Here is a 14198-nt window from a genome sequence, read left to right as displayed (position 1 = left end):
TAACCCAAACTCAGCGACGTTTCTGTGTCTCTGTGATAACTCCCCCAGGACATGCCTGAAAACCAGAGGTAACTCAATGTATTTTTGATAAATAGAAACATGACCTTCTGGGGAGGGGTATATAATGGGTACTGGGCCTGGTGAGGTGGATATAACGGATACTGGGCCTGGTGAGGTGGGTATAACGAGTACTGGGCCTGGGGAGGGGCGTATAACAGGGTACTGGGCCTTGGGAGGGTTGTATAACTGGGTACTGGGCCTGGGGAGGTGGGTATAACGGGTATTTGCCCTGTGGAGGGCGGTATAACGTGGTATTGGGGATGGGGTATAAGTGGCACAGGAGTTCTTGCGATACAGAGTATCACTGTCCCTGGTTACAAACACTTCATGTCTCCTGCAGATCAGGACACGCACGAAGGTGGTGCCCTTTGTGCCACCATACGACGAGGCGGGCTACGAGGCGGACGACGAGGCATACGACAAAGCGGGCGTCAAGTGGAACAATGAGGTGGGCTACAAGGCGGCCGATGACGCAGACGTGGTGTACGATGACCATGGAGCATACGACAGGTGTGGCCGGATCTGCTGCTTCACCTTTTTTAGGCGGAGGAGAAGACCCCAGGAGCAGGTAGGAGAATACGAGAGGTGCGGACAGATCTGCTGCTTCACCTTTTTTAGGCGGAGAAGAAGCCAGGAGCAGGTAGCAGAGGAGCCAGGGCGTAGATACAGGGGTATTCTAGGGGCCCTGAGAAGTTGGTTTGACCGCAGGAGAGGCAGATAAGATCAGGAAGGCTGCGGGAGGGGCAGGTACTAGAGGGAGATAGGGATATTGAGCGTGAGAGGGTGAGAGAGAACAAGGAGCAGGGCCGGAGCACGGGTTTCATGCGCCCGAGGCGAAACTTAAAATTTGTGCCCCAGTTGTATAAAAAATAATAAGATAAATAAAATAATAAAATAAACAGTGGCGTAGCTATCGGGGCTGCAGGGGGTGCGAGCGCACCCCAGCGCGACGCAAAATAAAAATAAAAGATAAATAAATAAAATAATAAGAGGAAAAAATAATAATGATTATTAATGCGCCCCTAGGACCTCTGCGCGCTAGGCGACCGCCTAATGGACGGCCGGCCCTGCGAGGTATGCGGGAGGAAAAGGGGTGAATGGGATAGATATGCAGGGGGATGGGGGAGCAGGTGAGTTATACACAGGGGCACAAGGGCCCCGTCACCCGCATCTCTATATACTGAGTGTGCCCCTGTGTATAACAACGCTGATCTGTGCTGCTCCATCTGATCTCACTGCGCAATGATCCAGGGACCATCCGATCGCCATTTAATGGGGTCAGGAAGGAATTTTTTTCCCCCATTGCACAGCAGGGGTTATGTTTCGCCTTCCTCTGGATCACAGCAACAAACTGCCCTTTGTGCATGAATTATCAGTGAGATCTTTATACACCCTGCATTGGTCTTCACCCCTTTGCTGCCGGAGGGGCCTGCAATGCACTGCTCTGCGTGTTACTATATCGCTCTGCAATGTGCTGCAGGCCCCTCCCAGCAAAGAGATTAATTATTTCAATAAAATACTCTCTTTAATCAAACCTATGTGTAGTGTCTTTTCTATCCGTTGTATCTATTGCTAACAGCTCAGTGATTCTTCCCCAGGACGCTGCACTAGTGTCACGCTGCCAAGCCGGGTGTGAAGAAGGTTTATAGGGTCACAGATACACTTCTGCCAAAACACAAGTGCAAACAGGAAGCCCCTCTGATCTCATATCTTTTATTACACAAAACGGTATCTAAAAAGGTAAAATGAACATACATGGGATTCTGCTACAAATATCTCTATAATTACAAACCAATTAGCAAATCATTCAGATTAGAGTCGAGCGAAAAGAAAGGGTTAAGTATCTCAGGTACAGTATATGCAGTGTAGGCTGTTCTGCAGCATTACATGCAGGGGACAACGTTTAGGGGATATAAGTAATGCTGATCTCAGAGCTGACCGGCTGACCTGCTCTACTGGCTGACCGGCTGACCTGCTCTACTGGCTGACCTGCTCTTCTGGCTGACCGGCTGACCTGCTCTACTGGCTGACCTGCTCTTCTGGCTGACCGGCTGACCTGCTCTACTGGCTGACCTGCTCTAATGGCTGAACGGCTGACCTGCTCTTCTGGCTGACCGGCTGACCTGCTCTACTGGCTGACCTGCTTCTCTTCTTTCAGCTAAATGACCTGAATTGTGGCCCCTGTATCTCCCAATTAAACGTTTTATTGGCATATTCTTGTTTGACTCGCTCTATACAGACATTTTCTATATATTCATTGTGGGATTTGATAACATCTGTCAGATCTCTCAGAATATCACATTCTGTACGTTTGTGTTGAAGATTTTTCCATTCTCAATTTACTTAATATTAGTTTTTGGCATCAATTATTTATATCGAGTCCAAAATACCTTTATACAGAATGCTGTTCCCTTTAGCCCACAAATGCTGCTTCATTAAAGCCCATGGGTGGCACTTTATGCATTCTCAAACTTTTAGGCAACATCCCTAATTTCCAAAAGTGGGATTAAATCTGTGCATATTTAAATGGTTAATTTTCTTACTCAGACTACTAAATCCCTCCCCAAATATATCCGTTTCACATAAAAGTGTGTGCGCTTCTCCTTCCGCCTAACTTGCACGTCGTCCTTACGGGCGCCACTCCGTGTAACTCCACGCTGCCCTCCATTGGCAAAAGAAATAAGATACATTTACTATACTCGTCTGGCAGCTGCTCCCGTATAAAGTGGGTAACTCTGTATTAGGGGTCTTGGTAGAGTATATTTTATACTTATGTCGGATAGATGAGGAATTAATATTCCTAACGGGTTATTGTGAGAGGCATTAGATCTTATCCTATATGCACGCAGCCCTCGCCTCTCTGACCTTGAACACGTACTTCAATCTGATTTTTTGAGACTTGAAACTGGATTTCTTAAAACAAACTGATTTTAAACATTGACAAGACTGTAACAATGGTATTTGGGACCAGAGCTAAATTGCTAAAGCTGCCAATGACAGAGCTTCAGATAAAAACCAACTCTAATACAATCCTAGCCCCTGTTACTTGTTTGAAATATCTGGGCATATAGTTCAACTCCCATTTAACATTTGGGTTGCACATTGATACCCTGACATCCAAATCCTATGCCAAACTAGGTGTACTTTACAGGAACACATCCTCCCTAAGGCCCTCATGCAGTAATCGCCTACAGCGATTCAGTAAACCCAGAGAAGCTGGCGATTAGAGCAAAAATAACCGTTTTTTTTTGCCGGAAAATAAATAAATAAAATCGGCAGACGCGCGGTGATAAGCCACTTTTCGGCACTGATCGTCAGTTTTTCAAACACGCTCAATTCTATAAGCCCTGATCAGCTTATTGCGGCTGATCACCACTTTAAAATTGCTGTTTCTTCTCCAAATTGTCCAGCCACAAAAGTTGGCAAGAAGGTGGGGTGAAGCTGCGATGAAAATAAAATGCATGTGTCCCAGAGCTGATATCCATTAATATCAGCACCAGAGACCCCCGGCATGAATCCGATGCATAAAAAATGCATTTACAGGCAACTTTATTACCGCCAAGGCAATGAAGGGGTTATATACCCGTGCCAGGCTTATTGCAGGTAGCGGGGGTGGGTGAAGGTGGTATTTGGCCCTGGGTGGGTGTTTAGGCCTTGCCAGGGGGTTGCGGGATGACTTAACCTCTTCTTTAACTTAGCAGTTAATACCGCTAAGGTAATGAAGGGGTTAACCCCTTCCGCTACCCCCCCACCCGGTAGGCCTAAACACCCATCCTTGGGGCCAATACCCCGTTCACCCACCCCCGCTACCCACAATAAACAAAAATACACATAACAGCCCCACTGGCCACCTCCTAGGTCCCTAATAAACCATTACAATATTCATAAAACCATTATTTTGTTTACACCCAGGATTATTACATGGGATTAGGGCTATGTTATTCAGTGAGGGGTTGTATGTTTGTATTCGTAGGGACAGGCAAGGCCGGAGCCAGGTGGGGTTCTCCTGCCTCTGTCCTCCCTGTCTCCTGACCCTTCCTGTAGCCGGACAAAGAAGAAGAAGTAGGCACACGGTCTTACTCAAAGGAGGTTTAATATGCCATAAAGTCCAACGTTTCGGCAGTCAAGGTGAAGGCTACAAACACAAGAAACAGTCACAATATATACCACCCCCCTGATACTCACCCCTCCCCGCTCTGCCACATAACCAGGATGTTGACGCCCACCTGATGACGTCAGAGCTACCATATGGCGCCCCCTAGTGACGTCAGACGTCTAGGTCTAAATCCCTGGCAATACAGCATAGAGCTGTCTTGGAGGACTGCAGCCACAGCCACACCTCTCCCCAGACTGAACACTCCCCCATGATGACGTCAGCGTGACCCGGCAGTCAGGGGGGGGTAAGGGGGGGCGGGCGTACACCAATCAAGACTGTACTCACAGGGCTGGACAAAGATGTATCCGTCGCCATGGGATCAGTGTCAGAGCAGGGAGGAGTGAGACACTCCTATAAATCACCCTGAAAGTGTAAATAAACCACACACCAAAATATTAATAAAGCATATGTGCACAAAACTAATACAGCAATATACTATTACAACATGTGACTGTATACTGCTGATAACATCAGTATAATCCTGCAAAGTTACAGTGAAATGCCACATAAGAATATGCAGTACATCAGTATTTAGAATATACTAGTGTGTATACCTAGGTCAGAAATGGGTACACACAACCAGGGGTGGGGGGGAAGGGGAAGGGAGGATGGGGAAGGGGAGGGAGGGAGGGGAAGGGGGAGGGAGGGAGGGGAAAAAAAGAAGGAAAAAAAACACACAAAAAGGATAATCTTCCCAATTGGTAAGTGCAGAGTCCATGGATGGTGCATGATGGATTTTAAATTCTGTTGCTCATTAAGACCCATACCGTTGCTGGTATTTAAAGCATGTATCCAGAATGCTTCACGTCTCAATAAGAAAGTCTCCCTATCTGGAGTGCCTTGTCTAAGTGCTACTGTCTCAATACCCATGATGCGTAAAGAGGCAACATTATGATTGTGTTCCACACAGTGTTGCACAAGAATAGAGGGATCCGTACCTTTTCGAATTACACTTTTATGTTCAATGAACCTTGTTTTTAACATTCTTATGGTCTTACCCACATAAAGAAGACCACATGGACACTTTATTACGTACACTACATATTCAGATCTACATGTGATTCTATTTTTGATTTTTATGATCCTCCCGCTTTGGGGGTGACTGAATTGACTACCGGTAGTCAGACTGTTACAGACCGAGCAGCTCATGCATCTAAAGTTACCCGGTCTGCCACCCTCCAGAAAATGAGGAGTTCTGTAATTACCCTCATTATCTGCATGTATCAGGCTATCCGCCAGATTTCTCCCTCTTTTGAATGCCACCATTGGTGGTACACAGCAACTTTCAGATAATATATCATCATTTTGCAGAATATGCCAGTGTTTAAGAATGGTAGATTTAATAAAACCACCAGCTTGACTGTTTATAGTGGTAAATACAAGCCCGTCCTCCTTCTTATTTTTGGTAGCACTTACCTCTTTATCCAGTGCCCGGTCTAACACAGCAGGAGGATATACGCAGGAAGATATCCCCTAGCCAGGAATCTACCACGTAGTTCTCCAATAGCTGGTTCAATATGATCCTTCCTGCTCGTGATTTTGCAGACCTGGACATTCTGTGAAAAAGGTAATGCATCAATAAGAGAAGGAGGATGATGGCTATCTGCCCTTAAAATTGCATTTCTGTCTGTATCCTTTCTAAAAAGATCAGTATGTAACTCCCCATTAGTCTGTGTAATGAGGACATCTAAAAAAGAGAGTTGCTGTGTACTCCATGTATTAGTGAGGAGGACCGGTGAATGGAGACCATTAAGATACTCAAAAAAAGATAACAGCTGATCCTCCGTACCTGTCCATATGAAAAACATCATCAATATATCTGTAATAGCTTTTAATATGCACTAAAAAGTCTGATTTGTAGATGTACTGCTCTTCGAAATGTGTCATGTATATGTTGGCGTAAGCAGGGGCCATATTACTGCCCATTGCTGTCCCCTTAATCTGCAGGAAGAAATCACTCTCAAATCTAAAATAATTTTTATAGAGAATGAAATGTAAAATGAGCATAATGTATTCAATTGGAACAGTATTACTATAATGGCGAATGAGGGTGGCCTTGATTATCTCAAGACCTTAAACATGGGGGATTATTGTATAAAGGCTAGACACATCTAAACTAACCAGAATATGATTAGTCCCATCACCAGGTGAGTTTTTTTTAATTTGTCAAGGAAATCAAACGTGTCTTTGATGTATGAGTTGGCTGTCTGTGCTATAGGTTGTAGAAATGTGTCTACAAATTTTGCAGAAAATAGGACATTTAGGATGCAACATAGTTAGAAACTCAGATTCAGGCTCTGTTATCCACCGGTTATTAACCCCCATTTGGATAATTTCCTTAATTTCTCTTGCATAGTTACTGCACCGACACACTTTATTCGAGCAAATACCCAGTATGTACCTGGCAGATACCTGGAATGCGCCGCTCCTCACCTCTGACAAGCCCCGTTGCGTTTGCCTTCCCAGCCTGGGTTCATGCCTGGCTGACGGGCGGCTGATCTGTAAAATGATAATGATTAGGATTTAATAGGCTGCAATGCTTCGCGTGTCTACCAGATGGCATAAATTCATGAATTGTAATGCAGTATATATATATATACTGTGCAGTATTGCAGCCAGCGGGAATAAAATGCTTCAATCCCTGCCTGGAAAATAACTCAATGCACTCGGGCAGAAAACAGTCACAAACCTCAATACACCCGGGTATACCCGAATTCGTGGGACTAGCCGAGCTCGAATAAAGTGTGTCGCCAGTGTAAAGGTAGGGTCCCTATCCAATTTAATGTAGCAGTTAATGTCACTCAGTTGTCTGATGGTTTCAGCCTTATAATCTGAGTAATTCTGCACTACTAGGGCACCCCCCTTGTCCGCACGCTTAATAATAATCTCATTATTATTAGTCAACATTTTTAATGCTTCCTTTTCCTGAACAGACATATTGTATGTAGCCCTATGTTTGTTTTTTTTGTACCTTGCAATGTCCCCCTTAACCAGTCGTATATATGTGATGACTGATTGATTTTTAAATGGCGGGACAAAAGTGGATTTGAGCTTGCACATTTTGGTACCTTGATAAGAAGCTGAATTATCTGTCCCTTGCTGGTCAGTGGCCAAATTAACTGTCCCTTGTTGTTCATAGGAGGATTACCTGTCCCTGGTTGGATATTGGAATGCACCGATTCTGTAGACCTGTTAGAAAAAAATGATTTAAGGTTTAATACACGTTCGAATTTAAATAGGTCAACCTCCAAATCAAAATCATTAAACAATGTAGTAGGTACATATGAGGGCCCCCTAGCTAAGACAAACATTTCACATTGATTAAGAGTGTAATCAGACAGATTAACAACCAAGGTGTCCATACTCATTTCTGCTCCGTTGTACGTAGGGGATAGGGTGATCTTCCCTTTCCCCTGGCCCCCGCGTCTAATTTTCCTTTTCCTTTCTCCTTGTCCTTGGATTGGCCTAAAAAAGGGGCCGGACTTTGGCCTCTCTGACGTTCTGTTGAGGAATGGGCTTCAGAGTCACTGGTGTGGACTTCTTGGACTCCCTGGGGTGCTCTCCCTCTTTGGTTCTTGCGTTGTTTGGGGTCTTGCTTCAGCCACGGGTATACTCTTCCATCTTTATAGTCATTAACAACTTTTTTGAATTTCAACTTCTTAAAGTGAATAAGATCACTTTTAATTTTTTTCCAGCTTGGTCTTAAGACTATCCAATGATTGTACAACGTCCGTACCAGGGCTAGACTGTTCAATGAGGATTTCCACTTTGAGTATATCCTTCCTTGTGTGGCTAAGTTGTTCCCCCACCTCCTCAATAACCAAAATATTCAAGTCCAAAGAGGCCCTATTAAAGCTGCAGTTCAGTCTTTTTTTTTTTTTTTTTTTTTACTTCAATAGTTTCATGTGTGCAATCTCTAATTACCTAAAGAACTGTCAATTCGTTCTCCATATATTGATAGGCGAAATTTGGTGACATAATTAGTGAAGGGATCTGTTTTTCTTCTGCTTCTGTCTCTCAGTGGAAGCTCATGAATATTCATGAGCACTCCTGCATTGACATGTGCTAGAGGGAGGGCAGGGCTGACAAAGGGGTGTGCCAGGGCTTGTGACAGGACATGAAGGGGCAGTGCCTTAGCAAATGGCTGTTAAAATAGAATACAAGAAAATTGGTCTTTCAAAGTTGTTTTTTTAAAAACAGAAAATGCTAAAAGTATTTTTTCTTACTACAGAACTGATTTATTAAAAAAAACACACATGCAGGATATTGACTGAACTGCAGCTTTAAAGCATTGTCCTGCATACAGATCAGAGGCGAAGAATGGATATGGATACCCGATGTGAAGCTGGAAATAAGACCGAGAACAATACCGAAAAGACCGTTTCGAGTGATGAAATAGCCGTCACTGTGTAACTCTTCCAATTACCTGCAACTTCATGCAAAGAAATAGCAACGCTTGTTTTTAACGTGTTAGCGCCAAGGGGGAATTCAACTGCTGAGAGGTTAAGGGAGTTACTCACCCAAACTCAGCGACGCTTCTGTGTCTCTGTGATAACTCCCCCAGGACATGCCTGAAAACCAGAGGTAACTCAATGTATTTTTGATAAATAGAAACTTGACCTCGGAGACTGTGAGACCCCCTCTCCTTCCCCCCCTTCCCTTGGCTTTCCAAACCCCACCATAACCAATACATAAATAACCACAAACACGAGGTCTGGCGGCCGCTGCTTTTTAGTAAAACTTCAATTAACCTAATTAGTGCCAACCCCCTGCCAGAGTGCTCGCTCATTGGGTAAAGGCCAAAGGTACCCGATCCAATGGCCCATAACTCCCCCCTAGCCGGGCCCCGCCTGTCTGGCGAGAATGGGCCCAGGAACGCACATGTAAATGAGCCGCGCCCACTCGCCACTCCCAGCCACCTTTTATTTTATTTCTGTTATTCATTTTCATTGTTTATTTATTCTTTTTTTTCTTTTAAACACGTACAACCAACATATTTACCAGTATTCACAATAAAGGGCAGGGTGGGCGGGACTCCCATGGCAGGGCGTAGACTGACCCCGCGCCTCTGTCTAGTTCTAACCTCCCTGGCCCTTCCCCCGGCTGTGTCACGTCACTGCCAGAGGGGGGGGGGGGGGAAGGGCCAGGGGGGACGTAGTCCACACTCACAGGTAAGGGAGAGCCTAGTCCCTCTGGTCATAGCGCCCGGTCACCGAGGGCTCAAGGCTACTTTTCTGGGTTATTTTGAAACGAGCTACACTGGGGAATATTTAGGGGTCTCCCCAAACAAAGAGAGAACATTTAGGGGTCTCTCCAGACACAGAGAACCCCACACACTTAGATCTGAGGTTTGTGCCCCTATTAGGCCTGGGCCTATTAGTAAGTTCAAGCTCGCTGAGGTGGGCTGAGCCGCGCTGAGCAGATGCACAAACCCCCTGCATCTGTCATCAGCGCGGCTATAGTTTCCCCCTCCGCATGCGTGCTCATGCGTGCAGAGGCTCAGAAACTATGCCGAGACAGGCAAGTTTCAAATTTGCCGCTCGGGGAAGCAAAGAAGCGGTCACTAGCCCCGCTTCCCGCTCCGCCTCCTGACACGCCTCCGCTTTGCCTCTGCTCCGCCTCCACCCCGCCCCCAGAGCGCGCTCACTGCCTCGCCTGCAAGGACAGAAAAAAACACAATTTTCAGCAGGCGAGGCAGAGCAGGAGCACGGCTCAGCGTGGCTGAACCCTCTATGTCCCAGGCCTTACATGGGGGGGGGGGGAGAGAAATACATAGAAACAAAAATAAGGAGGGACAGAGATAAATAAAAGAGATATGATTAAAGGGGGAGAGAGAGACTGACAGGAGAGGGAAAGGAAAGGCAGAGAGTAGGGAGGGAAACAAAAAGAAAACAGCGCACAACGCCAAATAGTGAAGTAAGCATGTATTCATGCCATAATTTTGCCTATATTCATCCTTTGGATCTGTATCACCATCAGCTTATATTGGCTGCCACCGTGCTAACTGAGCGATTTCTGCGCCGGTAAGAGACTGTAAGGGACTCTCCTTCTTCCTCCCTATTGATTCCTCCATTGCCACGAGAACTGTGACGTCACTCCGCTACACCACGTGACGGAGCGGCATCGTGGCACGCTGTGTAAGCCCCTGCAGTTGCGGAAGTGTTTGCAGAGCAATTCCAACAGCTCTGGACTGCCCTAAGATCATAGCAGCTGGGAAAAGCAGCGAATCTACACAGGAGAGACGGGGGACTGTAGGGGAATTCCCCTGGAGGCAGTATATCACCGGTTGAGGAGCGGTCCCACTAAGTGTCTGAATCTGCAGTATTACCAGGCTGCTTGAAAGGAATCCCCTTGTGAGCAGCGTCCTGCTGTGTGAGGAGTGCATGAAGGATCCCATGCCCCAGAACCATCATAGAGGCTCCTGCAGAGACAGCTGAGTGCCAGACCGTCCTGTTTTACAGCTACAGAGTGGTAACCAGTGTGATATGCACTAAATGCACATGTTATTTCTATCTGATGTACGCAGATTTATTACCCCTTTAATATTGTATTACATTCTATTACTTACTTCACTATTTGGCGTTGTGCGCTGTTTTCTTTTTGTTTCCATTTCTTAGAGTGTGTGGGGTGCTGAGCCACCCCTAATGTTTATAGCAGCAGACGCCCATATCAACCACACGGTTATGTTATAATTTAATTATCTAATCACTTATTCACTGTGGTATTGTGGTTTACTTTATTTATATATGGTTTAGTCACTGCATTGTATTCAATTATAATAAGGAGATAGATAGTAGCGCACAGTTTATTTCTGTTTTTCCAGAGAGTAGGGAGACTTCTCACCCAAGGTGATGAAACAGCTGTGGAACATGGACACCTTCTCTGGGAAACCTTCCACTACCCATGTGACATTACACCTCCACCGTAGGGGGTCCTGCGTCTGGGGAGTGTGTGTGTAAAGGATCCTGGGGAGGGACGTATAACGGAGTTCTGGGGATGGGTATATAATGGGTACTGGGCCTGGTGAGGTGGGTATAACGGGTACTGGGCCTGGTGAAGTGGGTATAACGGGTACTGGGCCTGGGGAGGGGCGTATAACAGGGTACTGGGCCTGGGGAGGGGTATATAACAGGGTACTGGGCCTGGGGAGGGGTGTATAACAGGGTACTGGGCCTGGGGAGGGGTGTATAACAGGGTACTGGGCCTGGGGAGGGGTGTATAACAGGGTATTGGGCCGGGGAGGGGTGTATAACTGGGTACTGGGCCTGGGGAGGTGGGTATAACGGGTATTTGCCCCGTGGAGGGCGGTATAACGTGGTATTGGGGAGGGGGTATAGGTGGCACAGGAGCTCTTGCGATACAGAGTATCACTGTTCCTGGTTACAAACACTTCATGTCTCCTGCAGGTCAGGACACGCACGAAGGTGGAGCCCTTCGTGCCACCAGAAGACGAGGCGGGCTACGAGGCGGACGATGAGGCATACGACAAAGCGGGCGTCAAGTGGTGCGAAGAGGTGGGCTACAAGGCGGCCGATGAGGCAGACGACGAAGCGGATGTCAAGTCTGGCGACGACGTGGGCCATGGCGAAGGAGAATACGAGAGGTGTGGACGGATCTGCTGCTTCACCTTTTTTAGGCGGAGGAGAAGACCCCCGGAGCAGGTAGCAGAGGAGCCAGGGCGTAGATACAGGGGTTTTCTAGGGGCCCTGAGAAGTTGGTTTGACCGCAGGACCGCAGATAAGATCAGGAAGGCTGCGGGAGGGGCAGGTACTAGAGGGAGATAGGGATATTATGCGTGAGAGGGTGAGAGAGAACAAGGAGCAGGGCCGGAGCACGGTTTCATGCGCCCGAGGCGAAACTTAACATTTGTGCCCCAGTTGTATAAAAAATAATAAGATAAATAAAATAATAAAATAAACAGTGGCGTAGCTATCGGGGCTGCAGGGGGTGCGACCGCACCCCAGCGCGACGCAAAATAAAAATAAAAGGGCGCCAAAATACTGGATAAAAAAAATAAAAATAATTTTCAAAAAAAAAAGATAAATAAATTAGAAATAATAAGAGGAAAAAATAATAATGATTATTAATGCGCCCCTAGGACCTCTGCGCGCTAGGCGACCGCCTAATGGACGGCTGGCCCTGCGAGGTATGCGGGAGGAAAAGGGGTGAATGGGATAGATATGCAGGGGGATGGGGGAGCAGGTGAGTTATACACAGGGGCACAAGGGCCCCATCACCCGCATCTCTATATACCGAGTGTGCCCCTGTGTATAACAACGCTGATCTGTGCTGCTCCATCTGATCTCACTGCGCAGTGATCCAGGGACCCTCCGATCGCCATTTAATGGGGTCAGGAAGGAATTTTTTTCCCCCATTGCACAGCAGGGGTTATGTTTCGCCTTCCTCTGGATCACAGCAACAAACTGCCCTTTGTGTATGAATTATCAGTGAGATCTTTATACACCCTGCATTGGTCTTCACCCATTCGCTGCCGGAGGGGCCTGCAGTGCATTGCTCTGCGTGTTACTATATCGCTCTGCAATATGCTGCAGGCCCCTCCCAGCAAAGAGATTAATTATTTAAATAAAATACTCTCTTTAATCAAACCTATGTGTAGTGTCTTTTCTATCCGTTGTATCTATTGCTAACAGCTCAGTGATTCTTACCCAGGATGCTGCACTAGTGTCACGCTGCCAAGCCCGGGTGTGAAGAAGGTTTATAGGGTCACATATACACTTCTGCCAAAACACAAGTGCAAGATCTGTCATATCTTTTATTACACAAAACGGTATCTAAAAAGGTAAAAATAACATACATGGGATTCTGCTACAAATATCTCTTTAATTACAAACCAATTTGCAAATCATTCAGATTAGAGTCGAGCGAAAAGAAAGGGTTAAGTATCTCATGTACAGTATATGCAGTGTAGGCTGTCCTGCAGCATTACATGCAGGGGGCAAAGGTTAGGAGATATAAGTAATGCTGATCTCAGAGCTGACCGGCTGACCTGCTCTACTGGCTGACCGGCTGACCTGCTCTACCGGCTGACCTGCTCTACTGGCTGACCAGCTGACCTGCTCTACTGGCTGACCGGCTGATCTGCTCGACCGGCTGACCTGCTCTACTGGCTGACCTGCTGACCTGCTCTACTGGCTTACCGGCTGACCTGCTCTACCGGCTGACTGGCTTCCCTTCTTTCAGCTAAATGACCTGAATTGTGGCCCCTGTATCTCCCAATTAAAGCTGCAGTTCAGTCAATATCCTGCATGTGTGTTTTTTTTTAATAAATCAGTTCTGTATTAAGAAAAAATACTTTTAGCATTTTCTGTTTTTAAAAAAACAACTTTGAAAGACCAATTTTCTTGTATTCTATTTTAACAGCCATTTGCTAAGGCACTGCCCCTTCATGTCCTGTCACAAGCCCTGGCACACCCCTTTGTCAGCCCTGCCCTCCCTCTAGCACATGTCAGTGCAGGAGTGCTCATGAATATTCATGAGCTTCCACTGAGTGACAGAAGAAAAACAGATCCCTTCACTAATTATGTCACCAAATTTCAAATATCAATACATGGAGAACGAATTGACCTGCAGCTATACAGTTCTTTAGGTAATTAGAGATTGCCCACATGAAACTATTGAAGTAAAAAAATAAATAAAATTTAAAAAAAAGACTGAACTGCAGCTTTAAACGTTTTATTGGCGTATTCTTGTTTGACTCGTTCTATACAGACATTTTCTATATATTCATTGTGGGATTTGATAACATCTGTCAGATCTCTCAGAATATCACATTCTGTACGTTTGTGTTGAAGATTTTTCCATTCTCAATTTACTTAATATTAGTTTTTGGCATCAATTATTTATATCGAGTCCAAAATACCTTTATACAGAATGCTGTTCCCTTTAGCCCACAAATGCTGCTTCATTAAAGCCCATGGGTGGCACTCTATGCATTCTCAAACTTTTAGGCAACATCCCTAAT

At 45.9% G+C, this 14198-nt stretch overlaps 1 long non-coding RNA gene across 1 annotated transcript in view; it reads right to left on the bottom strand.

Moving 5' to 3' along the window:
• Window positions 1–3876: 3876 nt before the first annotated feature.
• LOC142467309 (uncharacterized) overlaps window positions 3877–14198 on the bottom strand; it is a 30800-nt gene continuing 20478 nt past the window's right edge. Inside the window, exons 4-6 of the long non-coding RNA XR_012788359.1 lie at window positions 7285–7405; window positions 5633–5772; window positions 3877–4579 (exon numbers count right to left, since the gene is read on the bottom strand). This is a non-coding gene — a long non-coding RNA (uncharacterized LOC142467309). The remainder of the gene's footprint in view (window positions 4580–5632; window positions 5773–7284; window positions 7406–14198) is intronic.

Source organism: Ascaphus truei, chromosome 16, assembly GCF_040206685.1.
Source record: "Ascaphus truei isolate aAscTru1 chromosome 16, aAscTru1.hap1, whole genome shotgun sequence".
Classification (NCBI taxonomy): Eukaryota; Metazoa; Chordata; class Amphibia; order Anura; family Ascaphidae; genus Ascaphus; species Ascaphus truei.
Note: the sequence above shows the minus strand (reverse complement) of the source record. Positions and strands in the feature narration are given on the sequence as shown.